Here is a 26,805-nt window from a genome sequence, read left to right on the forward strand (position 1 = left end):
TCTTGTCTCCACGAAGCAGACAACTCTGCCCAGCCCTCTCCTTTCTCTACTAAAAGGGATTCTCGGGCGTCCTCAAGTTTGGACCGCGCCTCCTTTGAGCCAACGGAGGCGCTGTCAGAAGATGATGACTCAGAGTCATCATCGGAGTACTCCTCAGAGTTGGGGGCCTGCATGCTGGTGCAAGCAGTGTCCTCCCCTATCTCAACATCCGTCATCGATCCACTCGCCCCGGGAGATTGTTGTTCATCATCCGACTCCTCTAAAATTGAGGAGCTCAGGGTACTAATATTGCTGGAAGGGTCTCGGCTAACCTCGGAGATAGGCGCCCTAATGGAGCCATCTGAGTAGACCGTTGAACTCTCTAAATGGTACCAGGTACCATCCGTCCTATACTTCCGAGTGGTCTTCTTTGTTTTTTCCATGGTGTCCTATGGGGCACAGACACTATCGGATTTGGAGAAGTACTCAAAGGTGAGTCCTCGAACGAGGATTCGGCACTCCTAGTTCTAGATTCAGCCGTCCCCGGTGACCGGCTGATCGCTAACCTAGGTCGTGTCGGGTGCGTTTGGGAAACCATTTTTGAAAAAGAAAAATGCAAAAATTAAATAAAGAAAGGATCATGTGGTTACTTTAGGAGAAGGTACTAGAGGGGCTAGGTCTTTAAGTCTCCTGGAACAGGCGGACGATTGGCCGAGTGCCGGATATTGAAGTAGTCAAAGTCTTTGAAAGTCAGAGATTCAAGATTCTCCTAAAGATTCACGCAAGTGTGAATCCAAGGAGAATTCAACCATCTATTTATGGAGGAGGTGAAAACCTGGGGTAAAAACCCTAGATTCCCCTCAACTGTAAAAGTAAAAATTCGGCCAATCAAGGGCCAAAATCAGTCACAGGCGTCACGTAGCATGCCACGTCACCCCTATGAGGGGAAAATGATTTGGGGTATTTAATACCCACAAGTGGATCAGTGAGAGAATGACATGTGTCATTCTAAGAGGCATCTAAATGGACTCCCTAGATGGACGACATGTGTCACTCAGATATGCCCCCTGGGAATGGTGGCCTTCAAGGCCCAAATCCTAAGGGGCACCGCAAAATGGCGCTGCCCTAATCCCTAGGTTATCAAACCCTAGGGTAGGCATGTTTTCCTAGAACCCTATTATAGACACCCATATGTGTCTCCCCAAAACCAAACCCAGTGATGAATACCTTTTGTGTCGAATCATAATTGAATGAAGTGAAAGTGTGGAAAGTCTAATGTTGTGGTTAGTTTTTATTAAAAATCTCTCTTTCTGTTTTCGAAAACCAACTCTATTTTATGAAAATAACTAATTCAGTTTATTTTGGTGCATGATAAGGGTCCAATAATTGCGTAGTTGGATTGGGCTTGAAAAGAGCTTTCCAACGATATATTATAAGCCCAATTCCGATGAATAATGAGGAAGTTATGGCCAAAATACTAAACTGGGCCCGGTTTGGTTTTTATATGCGGCCCAATGATCTAGAAGAGGGCCTTTTATGAATTATCATTCCTAATGCAATTAGGATTTATTATAGAATCTTCTAGAAGGTTCTTTTGAATCCTAATGGGATTAGGATTGATAATTATGTTTTATGAGTTTTATTTGGAATAAAAGAAGTGTTTTAAATGAAATTACGATTTTACCCTTCGTACGGACTTTTACGACTTGATTTTATCAAAAAGTAGATTCCGAGTTGAAAACGCGTGGAAAACCTTATGCATTGCCAAACGACAGGTTGTTGCTTGGCGACAGACCTTGTTGCATGGCAACATATCCTATCATTGGCGACAGAGGCGTGTGTTTAGGGTAAAAATACCCTAGACACGTGGACCAATGAGAGGAGGCCACGTGACGAGTTCAGGATGGACCACGTGGCTTAATATCCTCTTGACACATGACCCCCTTGGATACATCCCTGAAATGGCGGCCTTCAAGGGCCTAAATCCCAGGAAGCGCCGTAAAACGGCGCAGCCCACTGAAATCTAGGTCAAGTGACCTAGATAGGGGCACGTCCTTCAATGACCCTATAAATAGGGAGATATTTTCCCATTTTGGGGACACATTCAATCATTTATTACACCTAAATTCTCTCTCATCAGAGAAACACCTGAGCTTGGAATCCAAGCAGATCCCCACCTAAATTTCCGTACTCTTTATTCCCTTTCAAGTTACTAACTTGATCTTCGGAGGCGAAGCTCCAACCACCCGGAGTCTCCGTTTTTTTGCAGGTACTACTCAGCCGGACCAGACTTCGTGACGTAACTCTCCCGAAGGACAAAAACACCCAAAATATTTGGCGCCGTCTGTGGGGACAGTACCTCGAAGATGGTTCAAGAGTCTGTACCACCCCCTAAGCATCTGGGCGATGACCTGGAAGTTTTTATGGGCAGCTGGAAGGGGAAACCCATACGGCGTGTGGATCAGCTCCCGTCACCCGAGACGAACTCATGAGGTTCATGACAAGTTTCAAGGGTGAAATCAAAAATCTAATCACTCAGAACCGAACTGGCCCAAGTAGGGGTCAATCGGCCAAGAAGACTTCTTTGGAAAAGGGGAAGTCAGTCAGAGATCGGCAGCCAACTCCTCATCCAAAGGAGAAGGCAGCCGGGACCATTTATTGGTCCAAAATTCTTCTTCCTAAGAGGAATACCAACAACACCCGCCGGACTCAACAGCCGGTGGGAAGCAAAAAATCAACTCTTGATGCCCGGGAGATCATCAACCGGAAGAGAAATCAACAGTTGTCTAAGTCGGCTTCTACGTAGAATTTTCTAGACAGCTTCAACAATACTTATGCAGGGAATGCACTTTCCTTGCATGAGAGTCAGACAGGCGGTAATACCGTCCACTCTAGCCCTTAGATGATCGGGACTACACCGTATGTACCTTCTCAGGTCTACGACCAGTACCCACCTTACTATATGCAACCGGCCTTCTATGGAGGTCAGGCGGCATATCATAATGTCCAGCCACTGGACTGGCAGCTCCGTCTGCTTCGCCTGGGTGAACAACCTTCTGCGTTCACTCGGGAGATAACCGAGGCGGCACAGCCGACCAAGGTTAAGAATGTATTGGTAGGTACCTATGATGGTACCACCAACCCGGAAGATCACCTTATGTCTTACACCAACCTCATGTACTTACAAGGGTTGGATGATGCCACTTGGTGTCGATGCTTCCCGGCTACGTTGAAGGGCATTGCCCAACAATGGTTTGGCAATTTGCCAGCCGAGTCCATTGATAGTTTCAGGAAGCTTGCCTTCCTGTTTGCTTCCAACTTCTCAATGAACATCCCTGCTAAGAAAACAAGCCTTGACTTGAGCACCATTAAGCAGGGAGAGAGAGAAGGGCTGCGCTCCTATGTCAGGCGGTTCAATCTGATTAGAATTCAGATTCAAGGACTGTCTGATGAGGTATCTTTTACAGACTTTTTCAAGGGTCTGAGAGACGGGTCGACTTTTAAGTTCAACCTAGTCAGAAAAGGGGCTTTCACTTTACAGGCGGCCCTGAGGGAGGCGGAAAGCTATATTCAAGCAACCGACCTCTGTACGCCTGGTAATCAGTCGGACTCCAAGAAGTCTGACAAATAGAAAGACAGACGGCCTGCTCAGCCGGCCAAAAAGAAAGAAGAGAGCAAGAAAAGAAAAGAAGTCTGGGCGATTAGTGACTATGATCAGCCGTCCCAGAAGAAGAAGAAAGAATTTAAACCGTACGTCCCTAAGTACGAGTTTAACAAGGACTGCAACTCCATCCTCATGGAAATTAAGGATCGGCTGTCCCTAGAGAAGCCAAATCCAATGAAAAGTTTCATTCAATCAAGGAATAAAAACAAATTCTGCCAATACCATGAGGAAGTTGGCCATGACACCAACGACTACTTCAGCCTTCAACGGGCGTTGGACCATCTGGCTGACAAGGGGATGTTAAAGTCCTACATTTCTGCTGAGAGCGTTCTGAGCTTTCGCTCAAAATCTTCATCGCAGCAGGCGATTTGCCTCCGGTCGTTGGACGATCGGATTTGGCAGAAGAATGTGTCCGGGGAGGGGGATCCTTCCTGGCGGCCTTCTGTAGACACCTAAAAATGTCTCCCCAAAACCAAACCCGATGATGAACAACCTTTCACCGCCACTATTGGTCGGGTTTAGTATTTAATCCCGAGAGTGCTTAAAAAATCGTATTTTATTAAATTCATATTTTTGAACAGTCCATAGATTAGTCTTGATGTTTGGTAAAAGCATAGTTTTAATTTCAGCCCAAACTTATTAATTAATTTTCAGCCCAAACCTTTTTTATTTTATTGTTTTATTATTTATTTTTGGCCCAAACCTTTTATTTATTTTTATTTAATTATTTTCTTATTTTAGCCCGAATAATAAAAGTCAGAAAAGGCCCGAAATTATCAATCGGCACTTAAAAAAGCCGAAGGAATTGAAATTAGGGTTAAAAATGTATTTAGACGGAAAATGGACTGGAAATTCCCGCGCCACGGCAGACTGCCACCGTGTCACGGGAATCCTTCCCGTCTGACGGTAAGATTTCCCGTGACATGGGAGGTTTTCCGTGACACGGGACATTCCGTGTCTTTTCCGCGTAAACCCTTGACGCGTTTTCTATCCCGTTTTCTGAAAATTTCCCGCGTCACGCCAAAAGTGTACCGTGTCACGAGAATGTGTACCGTTTGACGGTGGGGCTTCCCATGTCACGGTACAGTTTGACCGTGTCACGGGATACTTTTTTAGGGTTTTTATCATTTTAGGGTTCCGTGTGCTCCCTCAGCACATTTTCCCTATAAATACCCCCTCATTTCTGATGTACGGGGCACGGAGTAATTTTATTGATTTTATTTTCTCTCTTCTATGCTTTTAGCCTAAACACTAGCCTACCCTTTTCACTTCAAAATTCCTTCTTCAAGCACTCAAAGGAGTCCATATTTTACTCGAGGTTCTGTCCTTAAACCAAGGCGTGAAAGGTAGAATTGTTTGAGGGTTTGGTCCCAAAATCAACTTTATTTTATTTAATTTAATTTAGTTATTGTTTTATTTATTTCCTTGAAGTTATTAACTCGTTTATTATTTTGTAGTTGCAAACAAACAGAATCAAAGTAAGAGTCATGCTCCTTTTATTTTTATTTATTTTTCTAACGAATTTATGTTGTTGGAATTTTGATTAAATTGGTTTTAATATTAATGTTGTTTTATTATATTTATGATCACCATATTGCATGTTTAAAGGGAATATGTAATTGAAAATCACGCCTAATAAGATAATTTGGACAACCGGTTTTGGATCCTTTTTAATCTTATTATTAATTGAAGTGATCACCAATATTTTAGAATTATGTGTGCATTAATCTTAAACCAATTTAGTTAAATAATAGTTTGGAGCGAATTGAATTATTGTTTGTATGCCTTTGAGATCGCAGGAATCATTTTTCACTATAAGAATCGAGTAGAGGCCAATACGAGCGAATGTGACTCCATGACTCACTTCGTACCATCATCTCCGATCCTCCTTTCGTGGTTCCGAACCATATGGAGTTAGTAATCTCATGGATTATGAATGGGGTGTAACCTTCACGGGTCAATCGTTGTTGCCTATCGTTGTCCCTTATCGTGGTTGCCTTTTTATGATCCGTGAACGGTTTACAAGTTCCTTAAAAACTTGTTGGCGGCTCCCTACTTTATTTGTCCCTAATCGTTGTCCCTAATCGTAATGTCAATTCCCACTTCCTATGAGTGCCAAGCATATTCACACATGCTTTTAACGTAGGCGCACTTCGAGCGACGCCTACAATTTGGCGACTCCACTGGGGAGGATTCTTAATTATTTATCGATTTGAGTGATCGGTATTTAATTAAGATGAGTGGATGAGACTTGAAAGATTCTTGAAAAAATATTCCTGTGATTAATTTGGCATTTTTGCATCTGCATAGACGTTTTAACATCGCGTTCAGGTCTGTCCCGTAGGAAAAAATTGGATAACTTGGTTGCGCGCGAAGGAAAACAGGGCACCAGTTAGATTTTCTGACTGCCGTGTCACGGTACAGTGCACCGTCTGACGGTGCACAGTACCATGACACGGGAATTTCTGTCGTGTCACGGCAGTCCTAAAATCAGTCCGGTGGCTTATTTTCTTTCCTCACAGTCGACTTCCTTCGATTTTTCTGAAAAAACGTATGTGTTCTACATGCGTCTTAGCCCCGGGGGATTTAAGCTCTATCGACCCAAAAACGCTCATGGCAATAAGGGTTCATCCGAGTTATTAAATCCACCCAAACCATGGAGTCGAGTTTGATTTCATCACGAACTTGCGGAGCCGCCCGTTGGCATACACCCTCAAGGGAGGCTGCCTTGCTAACGCGTCCAAACTCTTAACCATGGTACCCTTTTGACACCCAAAGCTTGACCAATAGTTGAACATAGATCTCGACTCTAGGTTGCGAACTTTTTTTTACATCATCGTGCCTAAATGCTATGTGGTTGTTTGGTGCTAATCCTCATGTGTTTGCTCTTTTCTTTAACCCATGACCGAGGGTTTTTATTCTCACATAGTAATTAGTATGGACCTAAAATCGATTAAAATCTGAAAAAATCACAAAACTGACCTGGAACTGCGCACCGTGTCACGGGGAAGTCTACCGTCTGACGGTAGACTGCACCGTGTCACGACAGTCTGCAGCGTGACATGGTGCCCAGGAAAGTGTCCTGACAGTCTTTTTCTCGATTTTTGTGCGAATGTTGTGTCCAGTTTTGTGTCGTGTCTAGCTATACGGTCAAAACACGCGTCTATAACCTCACCTAATCACTCACATATCGTGTTCACACACTTTTTTTTTTAGTCGTGCACCACTTTTTGACCGTATTTTAGAGAAGTCTCGTTTTTGTGTCGTTTTTTTTTTCGGAGTAAGTCGGATGGATCCTCCCATGTTTTTTTTTTTTAAAAAAAAATAATAATAATAAGTAGAGTTTCAAAATTATAGATTTTTAATAAAAAAAAAATTCTTTTTAATCCGGATAGGTTAAGGTTAAGTTTGGTCATTAAAGGTGTGTTTGTTTCGGTGTCACAGCACTTGGACAAGAAGCAGGGGTAGATTGTTACGGTTCGAGTCCATACCTCAACAACCTCTTATACCAAAGAGGCGTACAAGGAAACCACCTCAATCATCTCCACAAGATCCATCTCCAGTCTACTTTCAACCAATGGCCACTAAGGAAGACATTGAGAACCTTAACAGGACAATCGAAAGATTGTCTGACATGATGCAGACACTCACCACTAGAGTCAGCACTGTAGAGCAAGATAATCAAAACAATGTCACTACTGCTGCAATGGACAAGATTAAGGAACATATGAGCAAGATTTCTGAAGAGTTCACTTATGTGGAACAGCCTGTCACCTCTTCGTCCATAAGAGAGAAGCTTCCTGAGAAGTTTTCCACTGCTGACATTCCCAAATTCAAGCCTACTGATAATCCACTTTTCCATTTGAAGGCTTTTTCTGCAACTATGGCTCTTAAGGGAGTAGATGTGACACTTTTCCCTACGGTGTTTCCTCTTTCCTTAGAGCATGGCTGTCAACAGTTGTTCTATTCTTTGGAATCCAAGCATGTCGCGACATGGGAGGATGTTGCTGAAAGCTTTATGAATCGGTACAAGTGTAACATCCAGGCCAAGACTTCTGAACGCGAACTCTCCATTCTCAAACAGAAAGAGAATGAAGGCTTCACCACTTACTTAAGCAGGTGGAGAGAAACAGTTGCGCTCCTGGTGGATCCTCCCAAGGAGAAGGAAATGGTTCGCTTGTTCATTGCCAATCTGACTCATAAGTACAAGCAACACTTGAAGTTTCTGCCTCTAAGTACCTTTGAAGTTGTATACGATATTGGAATCAATATCGAAGATGAACTGATGAAGTCTGTTGGTAGCAACAATAACAACAGCACTTGGAAAAACAAGAAGAACGACACTCCTTCTTCTTCGTCTTCTAAGCCCAACAATACTACCAACAATATCAACATCAATGATGTGCTGGCCCTTAATGCTCCTCCTCAAAGATTCCAAAGGCAAAGGAGGGTTTATACGCCTTTGGGAATGACTTATGATGCTGCTTATGACCGTTTGCATGGTCAGGGACTGATTATGCCAATCGGACCATTTCCAGAACCTCGACCTGAGAATAGGACCGCTAGCTATGACCCCAATGCTTATTGCAAGTTTCATCAAGGCAAGGGTCATAACACTGAGAAGTGTTGGAGGCTGAAAGATGCAATCCAAGACCTGATTGATGCTAACCAACTTCCTGTCCCTCTAGGGGGCAAGAAGCCTAACATTCAAACAGGTCCTCTTTATGATGCTTTGGCTATCATGGGAGATGAAGTCTCCTTTAATCCGTCAATACTCATTCAACCTGTGAATGAACCTATGCCGGAAGTTGTATTTATCTCAAGTACTGAAGAAGTGAATGGGATCTGGGATAGTGATGATGAAGACGTCTATCTCAAAGACATAGCCTGTTCATCTCTTGGCACTAGTGAAGATGTTTGGGGGGACTTTGAGGTCAAGGTTCTCACCAGAAGTGGACGGTTGCAACAACCTAACCCACTTTCACCTCCACCTCCACCACAATCACATCCAATAGTTGATCCCATCGACCCTGTGAACAGCGATGTGGTCAAACAACTGCAAAAGACCAAGGTGGAGATGAATGTCTGGAAGCTTTTGGCCACTTCCCACGAGCATCGAAAGGCTGTGATGAATGCTCTGGTGAAAATAGGAGTCGATGATGACATGACTCCTCAAGGATTGGTCAACTTTCTTACTACTGAGCTGCCAAGTACTAGCATTTCCTTTTCTGATAAGGATCTACCCCCGGAAGGGGACCAACAAAATAAGGCCTTACACCTCACTGTAGTGTGTAGGCAGATGAATGTTCCCATGAGCCTAGTTGATAATGGCTCTACAATCAATGTGTGCCCACTCCGTACTGCAAAGAAGTTGGGTATAAAGAATGAAGAATTGACTCCCTCCACTCAAGGGATTCGAGCTTATGATAATACTCGCCGTCAAGCCGTGGGTACTATCATACTGAATATAACTACTAGGGCCATTGAACATCGCACCAAATTTCAGGTTGTGGACATTAAGGCCTCTTTCAATCTGTTGTTAGGACGCCCTTGGCTTCATGAGCTAAAGGCGATTCCGTCATCGCTTCACCAGAAAGTGAAAGCCATAGTTGGAGGGGTTCCGATTACTATCGATGCTTCTCCTATGCGCATTCAAGTTATTGATACTCCTATCGTCCATGTTGAACATGACGAAGAAGATGAAGATCTTTGGGGGTTTTCACTAGATGATGTTCTCGTGATCGAAGAGGAGGAAAAGTGTCATCTCGACTTTGATCCCTATTAAAACACCAGTATCAATGCCATTCTGAAGAAGCAAGGTCATTTCCCTGGAATGACCCTTGGACTCAAGAAGAAAATGGCTGAATCTTGGGGCCATCCTGGTGCGCTCAAGAAGGATACTTTTGGCTTGGGATTCAAGCCAACAAAAGAAGATCTGAAACGAGCAGCATTGAAGATGAAGGCTCGCAATAATGCTCGAATCACGAAGAGGGAAATGGCCATGGATCCGTATCCGTTCACCCTCAATGGCCAGTACATCAAAGAAGGGGAAGACTTCCCATGCTATGAATTCCCTGAGCCATTCGTCCATGATGGGATCCGTGAACCAGGATTCGAGGTGTTCCTCGATTGTGACTTCGTTGACGAAAACGAAGAGCTCTTCACAACCGAGAAGCTAGCTAGCCTGAATTCTGATGATCTAGGAATCAACCTTCTTTTTGGAATGGAGAAAAATGAGTCCAAGACGGTCCGCAATGATAACTCCGAGCTCGTTCAAGCTGTCATAGCGAACAAGGATTTTGACCCCTCCGAGTTAATCGTCCAAGTTGACAACATTTCAAGAGGATGGCGCAAGACATTGAGGATCACTACGCCGAGTGGAGAGAAGTTGGAAATAACCGCTGGCGAGGGTCCTATGTTTGATGAGTCTGAGTCGTCTGGGTCCGAGTCCGAGTCTGAGTCTAAGTCTGTAGACGAGTCCTTAGAGTCTGAGGCCGACCCTCTTTCTGCTATAGAGTTCAACCCTAAGTCTCTTGTTGAGTCCTCTCTTTCTAGTCCTAATAATTCTGGTGAGGTCGCAGCCGACCTTGCCTCTCTTGATGTATTAGCCAGTGAATTCAATAAAATGAGTACCTTTGCTTACGATGCGTGCCATTCCCCTAGCCCTGATCAATATTGCTTTGCTAATGATAAAAATGACAAAGAAATAATAAAAGCAATGGAAGAACACGAAAATAAAACAGCAGTTATTGAAGATACAGAAACAGTTAACATTTCCAATGATACGACTGTTAAAGAAGTAAAAATTGGATTAACACTAAGTCAAGATGAACGCAAAGAGCTAATTAACTTGCTTAGTGAATTTGTTGATGTATTTGCTTGGTCATACCAAGATATGCCAGGAATTGACAGGGATATAGCTCAGCATACAATACCACTCATTCCAGGTATGAAGCCTGTCAAACAAAAGCTGCGCCGAATGAAACCAGATGTGGCTCTCAAAATCAAGGAAGAAATCAGGAAGCAATTGGCCGCAGGTTTCATCAGAGTATCCAAGTATCCGGAATGGATAGAAAATGTGGTTCCAGTTCCAAAGAAGGATGGAAGGGTCAGAATGTGTGTTGATTACAGGGATCTCAATAAAGCAAGCCCAAAAGATGGGTTCCCTCTACCTCACATTGACATTCTGGTCGATAATACAGCAAACCATGCACTCCTGTCATTCATGGATGGTTACGCCGGATATAATCAGGTATTGATGGCCGAAGAAGACATGGAGAAAACCACATTCATCACGCAATGGGGTACATATTGCTATACGGTAATGCCATTCGGGTTGAAAAACGCGGGTGCCACCTACCAAAGAACAGCTACAGCATTGTTACATGACATGATGCACAAAGAGGTGGAGGTCTATGTCGATGATATGATCGTTAAGTCTAAAGATCGCCCAGGCCATATTATTGCCCTTCGCAAGTTCTTTTAAAGACTCCGCAAGTACAACATGAGATTAAATCCAGCAAAATGTGCATTCAGAGTCACGTCAGGCAAATTACTTGGATACGTGATCAGTTCTCGAGGGATTGAAATAGATCCTTCGAAAGTAAAAGCGATCATGGCCATGCCACCACCCAAAAATGAGAAGGAGATTCGAGGCTTCATTGGAAGGTTGCAGTATATAAGTAGGTTCGTATCAAAGCTCACAGCGATATGTGAATCTATATTCAAGAAGCTTAAGAAGAATGTCCCAGTCACATGGGATGATGATTGCCAAAAGGCTTTCGACAAAATCAAAGAGTATTTGGCAAACCCACCCGTGCTAGCGCCAGCAATACCTGACTTTCCTCTTCGACTCTACCTTACGGTCACAAGAGAAACGATGGGGGCAATGCTAGCACAAGAAATCGAAAGCAAGGAGAATGCAATCTATTACTTGAGCAAGAAACTTCAAGGATATGAGACGCGATACACACCACTTGAGAAGTTGTGTCTCGCACTTGTATGGGCCGCATAGAAACTAAGACATTACATGCTCACTCATACAGTGCATGTCGTGTCCAAGATGGACCCTCTCAAATACTTGTTCGAGAAAGCAACTCTCAACGGCAGATTATCAAGGTGGATAGTCAATCTGGCTCAATTTGACTTGAGATTTGTGCCACAAAAAGCCATCAAAGGTTCTGCAGTTTCTGACTTCTTAGCAGACTTTCCGCTAGAAGAAGCTGAAAAAGAAGAAGATGAGTACGATTTCCCTGACGAAGATTTACTCATGACCGAAGATGATAGTTGGACGCTCTATTTCGATGGAGCTTCAAACCAAAAGGGATGTGGTGTAGGAGTCTTGCTCGTATCACCCAATGAAGAGCACATCCCAATTTCCATGAAGCTCGACTTTGATGTCACCAACAATGCTGCAGAATATGAAGCATGCATTTTGGGGTTAGAAACAGCTGTCGCCTTGGGAATTAAGAAACTCATAATTTACGGTGATTCTTCACTAATCATTAACCAAATCTCCAAGAGATGGAAAGTGAGAAGTGAAAGTCTCGCTACGTATCAAGCTCATTTAGAAACTCTCACGGAGCAACTAGATGAAGTGGAGTATACGTATTTGCCAAGAGAAGAAAACCAATTCGCCGACGCACTAGCTAAATTAGCATCAATGGTGCGAATTCCAACTGATACAATCAGAATGCCACTGACCATAGAAAGAAGATATGAGCCGGCTTATGTTAATGCACTTGACGATGAACAAGAACCACAAGAAGAAGATGAAGAGCCATGGTATACGGACATCCTTAATTATGTGACAAGAGGAGAATACCCTCCTAATACTGATAAAAGGGCACGCCGTGCTTTGAGGCTCCTGGCCTCACAGTATGTGCTAATCAGGGGAGAACTCCACAAGAGAACTGCAATGGGAAGAAATATCTTATGCATAGCCAAGAAAGAAGCACATAAAACCATGGAAAACCTTCATGCTGGTATATGTGGAACACACATGAATGCAAAGATGTTAGTCCAAAAGATTCAACGACAAGGTTACTATTAGACTACTATGGAGAGAGATTGTCACGAATACGTCAAGAAATGTATGAAGTGTCAAGTCTATGCAAACTTACAGCATGTTCCACCTTCGCTTCTCTACACGTATACTTCTCCATGGCCTTTCTCCACTTGGGGCATTGACATCATTGGAAAAATAACACCACCATGACAAGGGGGGCATGAATTCATTCTCGTAGCAATCCACTACTTCACCAAATGGGTCGAGGCTGCCTCATATGCCAAGCTGACGGCAAAACACGTAGCTCAATTCATTGAGAAAAATATCATATGCCGCTATGGGGTACCACATGAGATGATCAGTGATAATGGAACACATTTCCAAGCCGAATGCGCGGAATTATTACAGAAATATCATATCAAGCATCACCGATCATCACCTTACAGACCACAAACAAACGGAGCAGTCGAATCGTCCAACAAAAATGTGAAAACTATCATCGAAAAGATGATAGAAAATTTTAAGGATTGGCCAAGTAAGCTACATTTCGCCCTTTGGGGTTATCGAACCTCTGTTCGTACATCAACAGGGGCTACCCCTTTCTCTTTGGTCTATGGAGTTGAAGTTGTACAACCAATCGAGCTCGAAATCCCTTCTCTTCGAATCGCATTGGAAAGCCAACTAGATGAAGTCGACTGGATTAGAGCAAGATACGACGAACTGGTCTTGCTTGATGAAAAACGCTTGGCAGCTTTGCATCATGTCCAAACCTACCAACAGCGTATGGCACGACATTTTAATAAAAAAGTCAAGACCAGAAATATCAAAGAGGGTGACCTAGTGCTTAAGGCACTTCGTAAAAATGTGTTAGATCCAAGAGGAAAATTTAGACCGAACTGGTCAGGCCCGTACATTGTTAAAGCCATCCTGTCTGGCGAAGCGGCACAATTGGTAGACATGGACGGTAACGGCTTCCATAATTTAACCAACTTGGATCAACTCAAGAAATTCTATGCCTAGTCACATGGGTTCATGACCCAATAGAGCTACGTTTGGCCTGATTCCTTTTTAGGATACGTAGGCAACCCCTCAAGGGGGTCCGACCACTTTAAAATAAAAAAATCCTCCCTCTGTTGATCAAATATGCGCGTCAGTTCAGCATTGCGTCACGGCCAAAAAAAAAAAAAAAGGAAAATTGCCGCGACACGGGACATCCCACCGTGTCACGGTACTGTTCACCGTGACACGGTGGGCCTGAACGAAAAAAAAAGGGAAGGGAAATTCCCGTGACACGGGATTTTATCCCGTCTGACGGGAGAAGTTCCCGTGCCACGTCACCTTTTGTCGGCAAAAAACAAAAAAGGGAAAATTGCCGTGACTCGGGAATTTGTACCGTGTCACGGGACCCTTTCACCGTGACACGGTGGAATTTTAGTTTTCCGTTTTATTTTTAGAATAGTGGCGCATTCGTTGCGGATTCATTGTTCGAGTTTTTATTTTCGTTCTTCCATTACGTCCGACTCCTTGACTCGGATAAATAAATAATAAATAAAAGTCATTGTAATTTTTATTTTTAAGGCTGAAATAAATGTGCTATTATTATTAAAATAAATGCGACTACAAGTATTGGCATCATATGCCTTATTTTAAATAAAAATTGAATCATAAAAAGTAAAGCACTATTGATCTAATCTCTCTTCTCTTTAGGAGCATCCTTCTCTTGGTCAATTAGGTCAGCCTTCACCATTAATGTGTCTTTCGTAGCCCGAACCGTCACACCCCTAGTCGAACTTTCACCCCTTTCACCTTTCTTGAATTTTTTCGGTTGTTTCTCCTTATAGACCATCTTTTCTTTACCCTTCCCTTTCACATAATTCTTCTTTCTTGGCATTATAGGAGTCTTAAACTCAATCCCTTGTGTTCTCGGACCTAGACGATCTTTAGGAGGAGCTTTCTTATTTCCAAGACGACTCTTCACATCAGACTTGCGAGATCCGAATCGTTCCCTCCTACTTCTAGGGTTCAACCATGCCTTGTATGCACTAGATAAAGGAGGAGGAGCTTGGTCACTTGCAGAAACGGTCCACAAAGGTCTTCCAATCCAATAAGCCTCGTACTTGTGAACGTTACTTTCATGCAACGATACTTCACGAGGACTATCGTTATAGCGTGGAATTACTTGTTCAAGTCCATACTGCCGCATCAGTCGAGAGGGACAATAAAAGGTCAGTTTGGAGATACTAGGAATACGGCAATATGGAGTTTCATTCGTGCCAACCATCCTAGTAAGCCTCCACCAAGGCACCACCCAACGAATGGAAAATTCCCTCTTTGCAAAGAAATTTTTCCAATCTTCATACGACATGTTCGCAGAGTAATTCTTTTTCCTGCGGACTAGGTCGTTAGGGCCATATTTTTCAACATCGTCGGGGGCTTCGAATAGTTCCAAACGCTCCATCAACCAAATCTGCAAAAAAAAAAAAAGAAAGAAAAAATCAGTCAAAAAAAAAAAACTTGTAAAATATTCCCGTGACACGAGATTTCATCCCGTCTGACGGGAGAAGTTCCCGTGTTACGGCAGCAAAAAAAAAAATTATCAAGCAGCTTCCCGTGACACGGCAGGTTTTGCCGTGTCACGGCAGACACCCACCGTGACACGGTGCCTGTTTTGTGTCACGGGGGCTACTCGGAGCGTATTTTTACCTGCAGTAGTACCAGAGAGCCCTTCCTGATGGCTTTCCGGTCAGCTTTTGCCTCGTCAAGGCCACGAAATGTCTCTCCAAGGCACGTCGGCATAGGAGATCTTCCAGATTCGACATGTTCAAGCACAGACGCTAGACAAGCATGTCCTACCCTACCATTTGCATATAAGAGCTTGCTAAACATGCAAAAAATATATGCCCTTCTACGATATACATGATAAGACCCAGAGATAGGGCGATTAAAATATAAATTAGCAAGTTTTTTACGTCTACTTCATTACCACAAACAATTCTATTCAAATTTGGATCTGTTAGATTCAGATGGCGTTCAAAATCTTGGTAATAATATTCACGTAGGGTAGGCATGGCAATACAATTTCTAGCAGGAAATCCAAAGATTGCGCCGAATTCCTCCGGCAAGGGACAGATTTCATCATAATCAAATTTGAAACAGTGTGTTTCTGGACTCCAATAATCTAATGCTGCCCTAAGAAAATCATGTTCAATAGCTACGTGTCGCAGGGCTAGCAAACCCCTGACATGAAATAATTCTAACTCTCTTTTTTCAGCATTGGTCAAAGAATAAGACCAGTCGCACAATGTATTATCAAAATTTTGAGACATGATTATTGAAATATGAAATTCTAAATTATTTTGTGTTTCGTAATTATGCATATCATGAATAAACTGGTCTTATTTTATAGCAAAAGCGCTCGAAACTGTCCAGAATTTATCTTTTCATACGCGTAAAACACACCGCTGCGTAATACGCGTCCCGTGACACGGGAAGTTCCACCGTGTCACGGGAACTTTTGCCGTGACATGGCAAGTTCTGCCGTGACACGGCCGTGTCACGGCACTTCACGCGTTTTCTTTTTTCATCTTTTCCCGTATCTATCCGGATTTTTATAGTATTTTATCTTCACCGTCTATTTTTCAGTTTTTCTGAGAGTTTTATTTCTAATAAAATTGTCACTTTTTATCTATATTCTTGTTATTATTATTATCTTTATTTTATTTATTTATTTATTCATCACTTTAAGATTTTATTTCTTTATCACTTTATTTATTTTTTGTCTTTTTATTTCTTTTTATTTTGGGGAAGGTAATTTCATTTCTTTATCATTTTATTTTTTTTGTCTTGGGGAAGGTAATTTCATTTATTTTATTTCTTTATCATTTTATTTTTATTTCTTTTGGGGAAGGTAATTTTATTTTGCTTGTCTTTTTATTTCTTTTTCTTTTGGGGAAGGTCGGTACCCTCCATTACTCCACTTATGTTTTTTTTCGTCGCGTCATTAATAAATACACAATCACAGACAAAAGTCTCAAACACACACTAACACACAATAATAAATACATAAACCGTAAATAATGTATAAAGAGTCGTAATAAATAAACATGTCAAGTGTCTAGTATGTACAAATAAAAACCCTCGGTCAAAAGTCCCTAGAGCCAGAATTATTATCGTCTCCACCCTGTGCATATGGGAACGGCGAACCGAAGAGTCCCTCCACTATCCGAGTACGGGGAGTAGTGTCCCTACTAGTCCATGTAACCCCAGCGGTAGCCAAGCTCAAGGCAGGACCCGTCCAGCCGGAAAACGGTGTAGACTGGCCCAAAGACACTGGAATCGTCGGTGAAGGCATCGTCCCATACAGCGGAACTGAGAACAAGCCCGACACCGATGGAGGAATCCCGGACAATGGAGCTGAAAACGAACCAGGATCCAAGGGAGTCAAAACAGACCCAAACTCAGGCTGCGGAGGCTGCGAAAATGACAGTCGCGCCCCCTGACTCTGGCCCGGAAAGCGTTGGGAAGACTGAGGCTGCTGCCACTGAGCCTCCTGAGTAGTCTGAGGTTCTCGCTGAGAATGAGAATGCCGGCGAATCTCAGGAGATCGTCTACCACGACCAAGCTCCTCCTCGTCCGAGCCTCTAGGCCTCGAGCGCGAGCGGGACCTCCGTCGCTCCTGAAAGATACAAAATCAAAAGGTGTCAACAATGCAAAATAAAACAAATGGTAGAAGTAAAAAATGAATGATACCTCAAGAACGTCGCTAGAGCTCCGACAACTCGCACCACGCCGAAGCTTGATGATGCAACACTTCAGGGCGTCAACCAGCTTCATGAGTCCCATCATCTCCGGGCGGTAGGCTGAGGATAAAACAAAGAAAAGTCATTAACAAGCAGTTAGGCTGAGAATAATGCATCGAAGAAAACTCACCGGCTCAAAGACCTCGGGCAGAGACTCCTGCGCCTGTCTGTAACCCTCTGGCGCGTCAGCAATATGGTCCTCGGTGATACCAATCGGCCCTGGATAGCGGACAGACTGAGGAGGAATCTCGATCCTCCCCACAGGGCGAATAGTCGTCTGAAAATATGATCGAATAATCAAGTTATTCGACTATTTAAAACAGAGACTAATAAAGAAGATCCTCAAAAGAAATCATACCTCAGGAAGACGGGGTGGAGGAGCCAGAGAGGGAAGCAAATCCCGCGCATAATCACTCTCCATGTGTACAAGCTCCTGCCATGGAAAAGTATAGCGCTTTCCCCTGTTGATCAACTCTCTGATCCAGCGTGAGTCCAGCATCGACTCTGGTGGAGATGAAGGCACCACAAAACGATCGCCGCTCTTAAGTAGGGCGATGTTACCCGGCAGCATCCTAGTCCGTTTGGGGTTAGGTAGGTCGGCGACCTTAGGCAGCTGCTGATAGTCAGCCTTTAGTTATCTTGGTCAAAGCCTGAAGATTCGGCCCTTGACCCTTCGCCGGCCTCAGCATCGTCGGCTTCATTAGAGGAGGCGGCTCCCTCGCCATCTACCTCTCGTACCCCCGAGCTCCCAGAAGTAGAGGGAGCCTCTTCATCAGAACCACTCTCCTCCAAATCCCTCTATTCCCCGTCGGGAACAACCTCATCGGCTGGCACTTCTATAGTGCGCCGGCTCCTAGACCTTCTGGTCGTCTGTTTCGTTCTGGCCATTGTGTCCTGCACAGACACAGAGAGGGAAGAATTCGGAGATGAGCATATCGGTTCCGACAGTCCAGAAAAGGCACCTCCTGTTCTAGACTCAGCCGTTCCGGGAAACCGGCTGAGTGTCCTAGGCAGTGCCGAGTGAGTGGATTGAGAACTCATCTATATTTTCTAAAAAAATATGTATATAAGTTGAAAAAGAGGAAAGCTAAAATGGTACAGGCGGTTACCTTACTTTTACTCTGAAAAATCTGAAAACCGTTACAACCGGTAAACCGGGTGTTGAACTTCTAGCACACGAAAACTTGAAACTGCTTTGATGCAAACGGAGGCAGAGAATCTCTCTCTAGAATCTATCTTTTTCTCTCTCTAAAAAGTCAAATGTGAATAAGGTGAAGAAAAAGAGGGAGGTAAACTTCTATTTATAGAAGGTGAAAACGGGGGAAATCCTTGTTTGAAATTCAAATTTTACTACCCGTTACCGTTCACCTTTGATAGGTGGACACGTGTCACAGGCCTCACGTGATATGCATGTGAGCCCTGTGAGGGGCAAATGTTTAGGGTAAAAATACCCTAGACACGTGGACCAATGAGAGGAGGCCACGTGTCGAGTTCAAGATGGCCCACGTGGCTTAATATCCTCTTGACACATGGCCCCCTTGGATACATCCCTAAAATGGCAGCCTTAAAGGGCCCAAATCCCAAGAAGCGTCGTAAAACGGCGCAACCCACTGAAATCTAGGTCAAGTGACCTAGATAGGGGCACGTCCTCCAATGACCCTATAAATAGGGAGATATTTCCCTATTTTGGGGACACATTCAATAATTTATTACACCTACATTCTCTCTCATCAGAGAAACACCTGAGCTTGGAATCCAAGCAGATCCCCACCTAAATTTCTGTACTCTTTATTCCCTTTCAAGTTACTAACTTGATCTTCGGAGGCGGAGCTCCAACCACCCGGAGTCTCCGTTGTTTTGCAGGCACTACTCAGCCGGACCAGACTTCGTGACGTTACTCTCCCGAGGGACAAAAACACCCAAAACAGCGTGTTTTATTCATTTTCGAACTTTGATTTGTTTAATCAATTCCAGACTATTTTATTATAAATAGGGTCTAAGACCTCCGTTTTTCGATAACCAGAATTCTCTAATTCTAATCTTTCTCTTTAAGCTAAAGCTTATTCTCTCTCCCTCATTCTAGCCTAGCCTTTTTACAAACAAAATTCATCATACATCAGTACTAGACACACCTAGACAAGTTCGAAGTTGCCTTCGTCCTAGACGTGAAAGGTTTTATATTTATGAGGGTTTGGTCCCAAATCTCAATTTCAATTATTTAATTAAAGTGTTTTGTTTTAATATTTTCCTTGAAGTTATTAACGTGTGTATTTTGTTATTAGAAAGAGGTACGAGGCATCCAAGTAAGTACTTTAATTGTTTAATTGATATTTTGATTTCTAGCATCATGTTAGGATGTTTTCCCTAGTATCGTGTTAGGATGCTTTTCTTAGTATGATGTTTAGGGTAAAGAATAAGTTCCTTATATCAATTATGATTTCTGTGATGCTTCCTATTTTCTTTCCTAATATCATGTTAGTATCATGTTAGGGTTAAAGCTTTGATTTTTATTGTTTAGTGACATGTTAGGGTTTGTTATTAATCTTGTTAGTATCATGCCTAAGATCTTGCTATTATTATGTTGTAACATGATTGTTATTATTATTGTCATGGTTATTGTCATAATTGTTATTATTATTATTATTATTATTATTATTATTATTATTATTATTATTATTATTATTATTATTATTATTATTATTATTATTATTATTATTATTATTATTATTATTATTATTATCATCTCAAAAACAAAAAGTCATACAACCTACAATAAATTAGTGGGAAGCCGAGATACAATCTGGGCCCCCACTCCTCTAGCTACAGCAGGTGCTCCAATGCCTTGCGTCGTCGAGAACCTCTGAATTCGCTTAAGCAACGCAACAGCCTCCTTCTCTAATTCACCAAACAAAGAAAAGGAGAATGGAATGAACCCATATCCAATCCCCTGACAACGAGCCTCATACTTAACCCGCTTCCGATGAGCTGCATCAGCCACAACCCGTCCAGGAATAAAGTCAGATAGCCCTGACTGTGTCAAAGGAGAAGATCCTGTCAAATCTACACAGACATCGCAACCACGATCCCAATAATAAAGTAACACATCAGCAGGTCTGAGGGCCTCGTTGTTCCCTCCAGACAACCCAATGTCAACCTCTTTCCTTGCTGAAATCCCAGAACGATAGCAAACATCTACTAGGGTATCCCGAACAACATTATGTCTATATTTAATACCCACGATACCAGCACACGACACCGCGTGATCGCCAAAAATATCCCCTGGAAAAACCCTCGAACAAGCAGAGCACGGTGTCGAGGCAGAGAACAACGGAACACCGAATCGGTAGCATAACACACATCGGTAAGTCTTTGCGTTCATAGTCTGACCCAATCCTGAAATAGGAACAGCCCGAAGCCAAGCAGACGTATATATTGTTATTATTATTATTATTATTATTATTATTATTATTATTATTATTATTATTATTATTATTATTATTATTATTATTATTATTATTATTATTATTATTATTATTATTTAGATTATGATTATTATTATGTTGCTTGATATATATTTTTATTCCTTGATAACACCTTTTATGCATGTTTAAAGGGAATTGGTACTTGTAATCACGCTGAATAAGATAATTAATAATCTTGTTTAGGTTAATATGATTATAATTCAAGTGATCTCTAATAATAGGTTTTATTTGTGCATTAATATTCGACCAACATAGATTAAATAGGTTTAGGGTTAACCTAATGATTGTATGTTAGTCAGAAAGCGCACATGAATACGAGAAGAATAAAGTTGAGGCCTATTATTAGGGCAGGTTCTTTCTCTTTTAGATTATATTTGTACCTTCATCCCCAAAATTCCAGTCTTTGTTCCAGACCTATTGGATTTAACGATCTCATGGATCGTTAAGAGGTGTAACCTTCACCCTATGAACGGTTTACAAGTTCCTAAAACTTGTTGGCGACTCTTTTGCTCTAGCTTCTTTCCCTTTGGACGCCACCATGCTTAAGTGTATGGTTACAGTGGGGTTCAAGTTTGAGGTAATGCTTGAAATATTCCCTACAGTTGTTGGCAACTCCACTAGGGAGGATTTTTATTTTAATTCCTAAAATTTATTTTGACAATAATTTAGAATGACTGGATGAGACTCGAAAAGTTCTAAGTATTTCATGTACGTAATTTTGATTAACATTATTGTCATATGCATAAAAAAAAGGTTCTCATTGGAAAGACCATTCGTAATGAGTCAAAAACATAGGATTTTTACACATAGAAAATTTGAGAAATATCTTTCGCAACTAGAATTGAAATAATACTGTGAAAACTGGATAGTTCTAAGAACACATAAACCTGCTGAGGCATGTAGGAACTAGCGTCTAGAAAATGGCGTTCGTCGCCTGAAAAATGGCTTTGTTGCTTGGCGACAGAGCTGTTTCTCTAGCGACAGGCTCTGTTTTCTAGCGCCGTGTTCTTCCAATACCGAGCCAGAAATCTGCCTTCTTGTTTCGACTAGTTCTAGCACTGTTGGCTCGATTCTACTTCCTGATTGAGTTTTTCTCTTTTTTCTAAAACCCATATGTGTTCTACATATGGACATAACCCTCTGGGAATTCATGCTCCATCTACCTGATTGAACGCTCTGAGGAACAAAGGGTACATCCGAGAATGTTGAATTCACCAAACCATGGAGGCGAGTTTAACTCGCGGGGTCCCATCCACACACGCCAACCCTTCCAAAGGTAAGGCTTCCGCGCAGTGCATCCAGACTCATAACCATGGACCCTCTATGACTAACCCATATCCCGAACTTTAGAATACTAGAGCCATGGTTAGGTTGCAAACTCATTGCATCATATTGTGCCTACTTGATTAGTTGTTCATTATTTGTTGTGCATACTCTATGTGTTTTTCCTAACCGTTTGTTTGACTTGTGATTAAGTATAAATAAACTGATTAATGACTAAAAGGACTTTGCCAATGTAATTAATTAATTAATTTGAGTAATTAAACTTTAATAAATTAATCAAAACTTACTTAGTACGACTTTAGGTCTGTCCCCGTAGAGTAAAATACTGAAAGCAGTCCCAGATTAATGTTCCATTAATGGGGCAAAAATCTAAGCTGTAGCGCCAAACGCTGTTATGCAACGCCGAGCGATTATCCTGTCGTCTGGCGCTGCACTGCAGTGTGTGGCGACAGTCCTGTTGCTTTGGCGACAGTTAAGTTTTTTGCTCGAGTCATCACGATGAGTCTAATTAAACAATTTATTAATCAGTTCGATCAGTTTGTTAATGGCAGTAACCATATTTAGTCCTTAATTGAGTCTAAGCACTTAGTCCCATGGTCATACACAAGAGTCAAAGCATGTCACCTGCAATCTCAAATAAATTAAAGCACACAATAATATGTATGTACACTTTGACTATGTCTAGAGAGTCTTGTATGCGCATGTTTTTCGTCATTTTTTTTAGGGGGGTAAGTCAGATATTAATACTCCAATTAAACCACATTTGTTTGAACGCATATACTTGATTCTGAAAAATATGCACCGTACTTTTGGTTTTTCTTTTTCTTTATAAACCATTAAAGTCAAAGTCAATTAGAGTCAAGTCATTAAAACAAATAAAATGGTTTAATTTACAGCGCGTGGTCAAGAAAGGAAGGGCGTTTAATCAAGGATAACCTTTTTGTTCAAGTACAACTTTTTGATAACCAGTTAGTCGGAAAAGAAAAGCTAAGAAGATAATGGCGAGTCAAGAAGAAGTCAATGAGCTTAAGATGCAAATGGCTAGCGATACTGAGGTGTTGAGGACTTTAACCCTCCAAATCAATGATCCTGTGAAGCAACAACAAATGGAGCTCATGCAAGATATCCAATGACTACAGATTCCAGGGCATTAGCTCGCAAAGGGTCTCGGTGGACAAGGAGCTTCTTCCACAGAAGTTCAATGCCAACGACATCCCAAAGTTCAAGGCAACCTAACCTATATTTCCATTTAAGAGCCTTTGAGACTATAATGAATATTAAGGGGATTGATAGGAAGGTCTTTCATTCTTTATTTTCTTTATCTCTTGAAATCGTTTGTCAACAATGGTTCTTTTATCTTGACAAAGAGAAAACCTCTACTTGGGAATTTATTGTAAACGCTTTCATTGATAGGTATAAATGTAATATTCATGTGGAAACTGATCATAGAGAACTTGAAATACTTAAGCAAAAAGAGAATGAAGGTTTCACTTCTTTCTTTAATAAATGGAGAGAAATTCTGCTAGGATGATTGAAGTAATAAGTGAAAAAGAATCTGTGAGGATGTTCATTAAGAACCTCCAAGAAAAGTACTCCAAACATCTTAAGTATCAAAAAAATTTACATACCTATCAGGCCGTCTATGATATTTGAATTAACATTGAATACGACCTTGCTAAACAAAAAGCTGCTAATAATAACAACTCCAACAATGGCTGGAAGGGTAAGAAGAATGACAATCTGTTTTCTTCCAAAACCACCCACTCTAACAATGTTAGCACCTTTAATTTAAGTGAAGTTCTTTCTATGAACAATCAAGGACAAAAGAAACCATTTAGTAGGAACTATACTCCTATTGGTATGAGTTATGACACCGCATTCGATCGATTACATGCAAAAGGTCTTATAACTCCCATTGGACCATTTAGGGATCCACCTTTAAAATAAGGACAACTAACTAGAATCCCAACGCACATTGCAAGTATCACCAAGGTAGGGGCCATCTCACTAAAAATTGTTGGAAACTTAAGGAAGATATCCAAGATTTAATTGACAACAATAAGCTTCCATTACCCCCTGCAAGCAAGGGGCCAAGTATCAATAATGCACCCCTTTCTGATTCTTGGCTATCTCTGATGAGGAAGACCATGTTGATCCCTCATCCCTCATCCAACCAATTGAATAAATTCATGCTATCGAAGAAGAGGAGGAAACATTTTTCGATGCTTGAGTGATTTCCCTCCCGGACAAGAACCTGCAACTAAGGAAGAAGTGTGGATTCTCATACGATCAATGTGGATGGGAATAGACTTGTTACGTGAAGCTATTGAATTCGCGAAGAAACAAGAAAAGGTGGTCCAAAGCAAACATGTCAAAGTTCCACCCATGGAGAAGAAGCCATTTTCTCTCCAATACACCCAAGAGGAGTAATAAGCCTTACACTCCAATTGGGACTTTCTATGCTAACATGTTCAAAATGCTCTCCGAGAGTGGTAAGATTAAACCTCTCGAACCGAGACCATTTGAATCATTAAAGAGGACAAATAGATTCTATTGTCAATATCATCAATTAGGGGGACATACCATCGAGCATTGTTTTAAATTTAAAGATTTAATCCAAAAGCTGATTGATAACAAGAAGCTAGTCCAAATTCCAAAAGAACAAGATATTAGCATCAATGGGGTTTGGGACAGCGATGACGAGGACGTCTACCTTAAAGATATTGAAGAACCTCCACTTTCAGTTATACATCCAATAAGTGACTTTTGGGATGAAGAAGATTCACCCATAGACGTTCTCACAAGATTTAGGAGAATGCAACCTCCCATCACCACATAACCTATTCCTACCATACAACAAATTCCCATACCGATTATAGAGGACAACGATGTTGTCAAGCAATTCAAGAAGTCTAAAGTCGAGATGAATGTATGGAAACTTCTAGCTACATCCCAAGAACATAGGTTGGTGGTAATGAATGTCTTGGACAAACTAGGGATAGACTCCAAAACCACTCCTGAGGGGTTGGCTAACTTTCTCACGAGTGATCTCCCTAGTCCCATCAACTTGATCACCTTTTCTGACAAAGATTTACTGATGAATCTATTTTATATATATTTTTATTCCCCGTCCCACGGTCATATTTGTGCTTATTTAGCTCTACGGGGCTATTTTTATTACTAATATACGTTTTCTAGTGTTTTTGTAGAGTTGGTATTATTTTGTAGGAATTTGAAGAATTATGACGAATCCCGAGCTTATTGAGCCATTACAAATATATTGGAGTTTGATCGTATTTTATGACCATATATATGAAGCTCAAGGCCGGCCTAAATTAATTTAGTTTGGTGATTAAGGGCTCAATTATTAAAGAGGTCCAAGTTTTTAGAAGCTAATCAATCAAGTTAAGAGTTGGGCTCAAGGAAAATGGAAACCCAATAACAAGATATAAGTTGCTAGGCTGCTAAGCATAATAAGCGGGCCCGATCGAGTGGATCAAAGTCCGATCGGGTGAGCTTGTATCTGGGCCGTTAGGATGCACTAATTTCGTTGGGCCGCTGCTATGTGCCGTGTTGCTGACTTGGGCTTTACTCCAGCTTTTCTTATAGTCGGTTTGCGAATTTAGTAGGCTCCTAATTCTCAATATTCTCACGCAGTTTGTTTGAGTGGGATTAGAAGTTTACTAGAAATCAAACTCTTTTTCCTTTCTTATAAAAGGAGGGAGTAGTTACGTAGGTTAGTTAGGCAAGTTTAATTAGATTTATTTGTTTTGTTTTTCATTAGTATTAGTTTAGTTTTATTAATAAGTTTTTAGTTTAGTTTTTCTTTTCCCTTTCTCTCTCTAACTTTTCTCTCTCCTCTTAATTAAACTCTTAGTATTACTATCTCTCTTGTTTCTCTCTCTAAACTCTTAATTTATGCAATTTTATATTTCTTTCTTTTGGTACTATCTCTTCCCTCCTTATTTAATTATTTTCTTTGCTTTGATCTTAATCATGTCTCCTTTAATTGCTTTGTTTAGTTTATATTTAATTATGTCTGAGTAGTTTCTTTTCTAGGGTTTATGGGAATCCATAAATAATATGAAGGGGTAATTTATTGTTGTTGATTATCAATGCTAGATTAATTTTCTATTGATTGATTTAATGCTCTGTGACTAGATTAGGCCTGATCTTTTATGCATGAGTTTGATAATATTGATTCGAGATTCGAGAGATGAGAATTGGTGTTTAGGTCTAGTTTCAATAGGCAGGTTAATTTATAAATGGTTAAGTCAAGATTCGAGAGATGAGATTTAATATCGGTAGATTAATTATGTGATTGTAATACGTAGCGAAAGCCCTTTATGATCTGATTAATTGATGCATTGATAATTGATTATTATGTTTTACGCTGGAATATTATTTATTGGTTAACCTATGCCCTAGGTCTTTTATTCATTGTTTTTCCTCCTAATTTTATTCTTTTTCACTTTTACTCTTAGTAGTTTAGTTTCCCTTCGATAATAATAATTTGTTACTCTATAATCTAGATTATATTAATTAATTAGGAATAAAAAGACTCGTTTCCCTGTGGATTCGACCCTACTT

This window comes from Chenopodium album, chromosome 1, assembly GCF_948465745.1.
Source record: "Chenopodium album chromosome 1, dcCheAlbu1.1, whole genome shotgun sequence".
NCBI classification, from domain to species: domain Eukaryota; kingdom Viridiplantae; phylum Streptophyta; class Magnoliopsida; order Caryophyllales; family Amaranthaceae; genus Chenopodium; species Chenopodium album.